Consider the following 6,201-nt stretch of genomic DNA (forward strand, 5'->3'; position numbering starts at 1 on the left):
CGAATGACAAGTCTTAGCAAAGATTTATTGTTATCGACCCTTCTTTGTATGGAGCAATTTGTCACGGATTTTTGACCCTCATTTGGGAGTTGAGAATATGGTGTTTTTCATGATTTTTGCATTATTATTGCTTATTGAAGGAGTGCAAATCAGCGTTTCACTCCGTTAAGGTGTGTTTTATAACACGATGGGAACACGCAGATTAGGGCCGATTACCCCTATAATGTAACTGGTGAAATAGAAGTTGCATAAGATGTATGAGCATGATCAATTCTGTCGTCAGTTACATTTGACAGATCGGGGCTTTTCAGTTCTCGTCTTTCTATCAGTTGTGTCACCGCAGATCAATATTGGCACCAATTCATTTCCTTTATTTGCTTCGCAATATTATTATCATGTGCCCGTTATGTTGTGTAAGACTTTTCAAGCATGGTTGTAAACATTGGATCAGTTCGTATTCATGATTTTGTGTGTCATTTATAGGCTTTCAATTATGTTTCAAAATTCAGATAACTCAATGGTCATTCCGTCTGAACGACTTTTGTTTTAGTTTTCGTAATCCAAAATTAGTTCCAGAAAAACTCCGATAGACAAAAGTAGATACCAGTTTTATTTTTAAATTATAAGCGGTTAGGTATTCGAATCAAAGTAGAGCCCCAGACTGCGGTTAGTTCACCGGTATGTAGCCAAATAATATCCTCAAGCAAGTTGTTTACATAACGAACGAGCGTATCCACTCAATTGCGAGTTCGGGAAAATCTGACAGCAGTATGTCTTGTTAACCAAGCAGTTTGCAAGTGTGCTTGGCCCTTTTAGCGAATATTAGAGTGCAGATATGTTTTGTTAGAGTGGACTGTAAAATTAGCTTGAGAAAGTTATTACATAATATCATTATTGAAACTAACATATATATATATATAAATATGTGATATTTATTATATATGCATATTAATGTTGACAGACTGGTATATTATCCATTTCATCCAAATTTTCTAATGAAGACAAATTTTAGCAATTGTTTGTAACTTTTTACTTTATGATAAGTCTATATTATGGCGTCAATAACAAATCTCACTTACAAACTTCTAAGCGTAAAACATCTATGCGCTGTCAGGAATTTGATCGAAGAACATTTCACATCTACATTCTCATTGGGAGTATATTTAAATTGGACGAAGGAAGACTCGATTCCTGCATATTATCCTCGGATAGAGGTACTTGACAAAGATGCAAATGTTATTTTCCTCAAATAACGCATATCTGCTCCTTCATTTATATTATACGTATAGGACTACTATAGGCATGAGGCAAAAATAACTCCCAAGTTTTATCTTTGATAAAATAGGCAAGGAAAACTTTGGTAAATTTCTATTACATACACCACAAGGCATTTGATTGCCATTTTGCGTAAACTACGTAACTGTTACTCGCTTGACTGCTACTCGCTTGTTATGATATATTTTATGTAGATATCTAGGGTCTCTTTCTGTCCAATACCGAATTGTTTGTCTATCGACCCAAACTTATAAATAAAAGTGATCGTCATCACTGGTAAACTGGTAATCACTGGTAACTAGTATATTATCATTAGCGAGAACAGTTACCTATTTTCTGTTTGTGAGAAAACATTCCACAGTAAATGCGGGTTCTTTACTTTACCTGTCCAAGCCTCCTTTTCGCTCCAAAGAATTTCATAGAGTTTATTATAAATCACTTGTTATTGTAATCTTTAGAATACTAGATCCTAAATAGTAGTTCTGTTAAAAAAAATTTACTTAAACTAGGTGAACAGCTAACTGCAAGAGCATTAGCCATAGTAAGAATTTCAATTAATTAATATTAATACTTTTATTTATTATTCTATTATAGGTTAATTACACAATAAATCCATGGTAAACATGGAATATATACTACATAAAGATATTGCTAATTTATCGACTACGTTGTTATTACCAGTAATAGTAAAATAAAATAATCTGTATTTATTTTACCAAATCACTTCAAGGAATTGATCTATTAAATATTTTCGTTATGAGAACATTGATTTCTTTTATAGAAATATAATACTCTATTTTATTTCAGTCTTTCTTAAAGCAAGGAAATTCACTCGGGGCATTCAGTGAAAAAGATGCTAAATTACGTGGAGTTGTCATCAATGTGGAACACGACGATAATGAAAGAATAAAATATGATGAAACACTACATATCAGTGAAAAGACAGATACTATAAATCGGGTAGAAAATATATTTTTGACTTCAATTTACTTTGAATCTTCTTTTGCGATATTGCCCGTAAATGTATTAAACAATATATATGTTTATATGTGTAAAGCTCATGGTGGCAATTGGAGTAAATCAATTATCTGAGATTCTTGGAACCAAAAAATTCTGGGAGATGAGAATGGGAACTGTGCATCCAAGTTACAGAAGGAAAGGACTAATGCCTGAACTTATAAAAAGGTAAGATCAATAAATGTATTTATAGTGATACAACTTTTTTTGAACTTATTATCATCATATCGATATTAAAACTTTACTATTTTCTTAAAATTTAGATCTACAGTTCTTGCCAAACAAAGGGGAATTGAGAAACTTGTACGATTTCAAACATATAATAAAGCTCTGAAAGAACCTTCGAAAATGGACGGATTTGAAGTAATCAGACACATTGAATTGGAAAACTATCTTGACCCCGTCACAGGGCAAAAAGTTTTTTCGGGGATGAAACCACCAAATGACGTGCAAGTTTTAATCGCTAAAACTTTGACTTAGTTAGATCCTGTGCTCTCATATCAGGGGTCGGCAAACTGTGTCACGCGAGCTAATTTGTTGCGGCCCTCGAACGACCTGACATTTAATAATTACAACAAAAAATTGATCCTAAATTTATTATTTTACCACACTAGTCTTTACACGGATTTATGTGTTAACAAGTGCAGCTGTACGGCACTTGTTTTGTAATAAGTAGCATCAGTTGTATGTCGCTCGAGATGATTTTGAATTTTAAAAGAAAAGTTAAAAATGTCTTGGAAAGGGAGGGAAGTTTGCGACGAGAGTGGAACATTTTTTTGGTAAACATTTGGTAAAATCTAAGAGAATACATTTGTTCCATGCGATGGTATGGCACTCCTCCAGTTGTATTTAAGGTCGTATACTTCGATGAAGTTTGGTTCAAATTGATCAATATGGCATTTGAATTTATTAAGAACCTTATTTTGTATTTTCTGTATATCCCATGCATTTATGAAACTATTGTTCCTATCTAGACGGATTTTTAGGTTTATTATCTCCAGTATTAAATTGCGAAGATTTCCATCACCACTGTATTGTTATGGCCCTCGTATGTATTTAAAAAAATATTTTGTCGTTCAATGTTTAGCAAGTTTCCGGTTATGGCTTGTACACTTCGGGTGATGGAAATATGAATCTTTATATACGTAGGACACGAGAGAAAGATGTGCGGAGTTGTATCGACGGCTCTTTTACAGAGTTTGCATGCTGGTGTTTGGAGCTGCGGGGTTCCGAAGTTTCTCAGCAGGCGTAAATCCATTTGCGATGTCCCAACAAATATGCGTCGCGTTTAATTCTATACGACACTTCGCGTTCTTGGTTTGTGAAAAGTGGCTTTAAACTGGGTTCTAAATAGTTTAAATTCAAATAGTTTATTCTTAACCAATCAGTATTATCTTGATTGTTTTCATACAATCTATCTTGTAGTTGATAGATAGATAGATTGATCTCAATGTCAAATCTTGCCAATCTTCGGGTTCTAAATTCAATATCTGGTTAATGTTCTAAATGTGTTGCCAGTGGGCGTCGATTTGAATCGCATGGGGAAAAGAGTTGCTGTATAAGGATTTTTTTATTGTTTTAAGCCTCGAACCGAGAGTGTAAAAACCCTCGAAATGCCAGAATTTGCTTGGTTCTTCAATTTGTAGATGGTTGCTAATTTCTGGAAAAGACATGCATATGACTTTAGCTTCATGTCGACCATACCGATTCCGCACTTCCTTATGGGTAGGAGCATTCCAAAGTGCTTGGACGCGAGAACATTTTTCGTTCTTGCGCATTCCAAAACCAGTTTGCTCGATATGCCCGGTCAGCATCGCAGGTATTAATGTTAAACTCGTTATGAAACGTGTCATTAAAAATTCGTCATCTGTGCGACAGTGCAAAACGTGTAATCTGCACGTTCGGAAGCTCATAATGCTTTATCTAAGACGCATTACACTTAGAATAAATTTCGTACTCGCTTGTCAGATCGTCATTTGGACGACCGCGGGCAATGTGCCATAGAAACATCATCCTTCACATTGATAACAAGTAAACAAAAACGATGTATTGTTTGATAAGATATGATAAAAGGCCACATATACGCCTCATTCTTGCAGGCTTTTAACACAGCAATAGAAGGTGCGAATGCGCTATTATTTTAAGTTTAATGTAGTGATTGTTCGAAGGCGGAAATATTGCGGCCCGCGCGCTACCGGAAATGTGTATATTTGGCCCGCAAATACATAAAGTTTGCTGACCACTGCTCTACATGGAGAACGGCATAACTACGCTAACTCGTGATTTTGCCCAGTCCGCGTGTGACTTAAATAATGCATTAGAAAATATAGCCTACGTATTTTTCTCATTCCCGCCTCAAAAGTGAACATTGTGTTTTTAATTATGCTTACTGCATTTCGATAATTAAAAAAAAACAGTTACGTTGAATTATCTTTATGTTTTAGAATAAACCCAAGGCCCCGTCCATGGTCAAATATTTTTGAAAACATTTTTATTAATATATGTAAATTGAATTGAATATTTACAAGAATTTGTTACTATATAGCCTACTGACAGTGAGAAAAGATTAATTTCTTTATCTTCCAGATGCTGTGAAGTTTGCTAATAGTTTTCAATTTCAGCATTCATACAGGTTAAATATTATACAATATTTTACAATATTTAACTCCCTTCTAATCTATAAGTTTCCGCTTACCAAGTATTACTTATATATCTAATGATATTGAAAAACATCACAAAAATTGGTGATATTTTAAAAATTTGTAGTTCTATGTTGCAGTTAGTATATTAAATAAATTACGCAGCTTCTGAATGCTCGTCGATGGTTTTCATAGTCTTCACTGTCGTGACATTGAGTTATTATTGGACTTGGAATAGAAATATGGGTCGATTTTCTAAATTGTTGGTATTTTTGTAAGAAAAAAGCTCCTGACTGTAAGCAAATGACCAAGCAAGTTTCTATTTTTTGTACGCCAAGATGGTTATTACTTTTATTTGTTCAAATTTTCTCATGTGGGTCTTTGGAACACGATATTTTACCCCTAATGGGACACAGGGAATTGGAGGGGGCGGAGAGAATTTGGAGGGAAACCACAATACTAAGCGCAAAATTGTTTGTAATGCGAATTCGTTTGCATACTTTTCCAATTATAAGAAAATTGTTGTTCTTAGTTTCACTATAACTGAAGGACTATTTCCAGTCACATGGTGTTTTCACTTGTGTATAAATTATTTGATCATAATGTGATTTCTACCTACTAAAATACCACTACAAGTAGGCTATCTCTGTGCTCTGCGAAAACTAACTTTTGTAGTAGGTTGACAGGCCGTCTAACGTTCAGAAAAGGGTTGATCTATTATACTTTCGGCAGTTTCACGAGACTGCGAGTCGTCGTAAAAATGTTATAGACACAGAAAAATAAATTTTCAAATATTCCCAGGAGAAGCCAATTGGATGACAATTACGTTGTCTTCAGTTTTACCAAATTAAATCAAAATGGACTAGATTTCGAATGCGCGTAATGTGTACCTTGCTCGTATTTTTGGATTGATGAACAGTGGGGAGCCACGAGTGCTAAAAGTCTCCGAAAGGGTGCCACGGACCATGAAAGGTTTGAGAACCACTGATCTGGAGTTCGCAAGGTTTCATCGTACCGGTTAAACATGTATTTGATAATTGCTCTCTTATTTTATTGTCATATACTCATATGACATTTTATTAAATTTTGCCGAGAATTCATTGATTCATAATTTATTCAAACCTGTATTCTTGATTGTAAGATCTGGATTGTGTATCATAGGCTTAAGCATTTGTTAAATCGTTCGATTGAACTTTTCCACTTGTCCATCAGAACGTGGGTAATATGGTGGGGTAATTTCGAAGTTTTGGAAACAATTAGAGTAATAAAA

The 6,201-nt window shown here is 34.4% G+C and overlaps 1 long non-coding RNA gene across 1 annotated transcript; it reads left to right on the plus strand.

The window, feature by feature from the left end:
• Window positions 1-2,337: 2,337 nt before the first annotated feature.
• LOC144411849 (uncharacterized) lies at window positions 2,338-5,309 on the plus strand. The gene is made up of 2 exons (XR_013468916.1): window positions 2,338-2,460; window positions 2,556-5,309. It is a non-coding gene; the product is annotated as an uncharacterized LOC144411849 (long non-coding RNA).
• Window positions 5,310-6,201: the final 892 nt, after the last annotated feature.

Source organism: Styela clava, chromosome 15, assembly GCF_964204865.1.
Source record: "Styela clava chromosome 15, kaStyClav1.hap1.2, whole genome shotgun sequence".
Lineage (NCBI taxonomy): Eukaryota > Metazoa > Chordata > Ascidiacea > Stolidobranchia > Styelidae > Styela > Styela clava.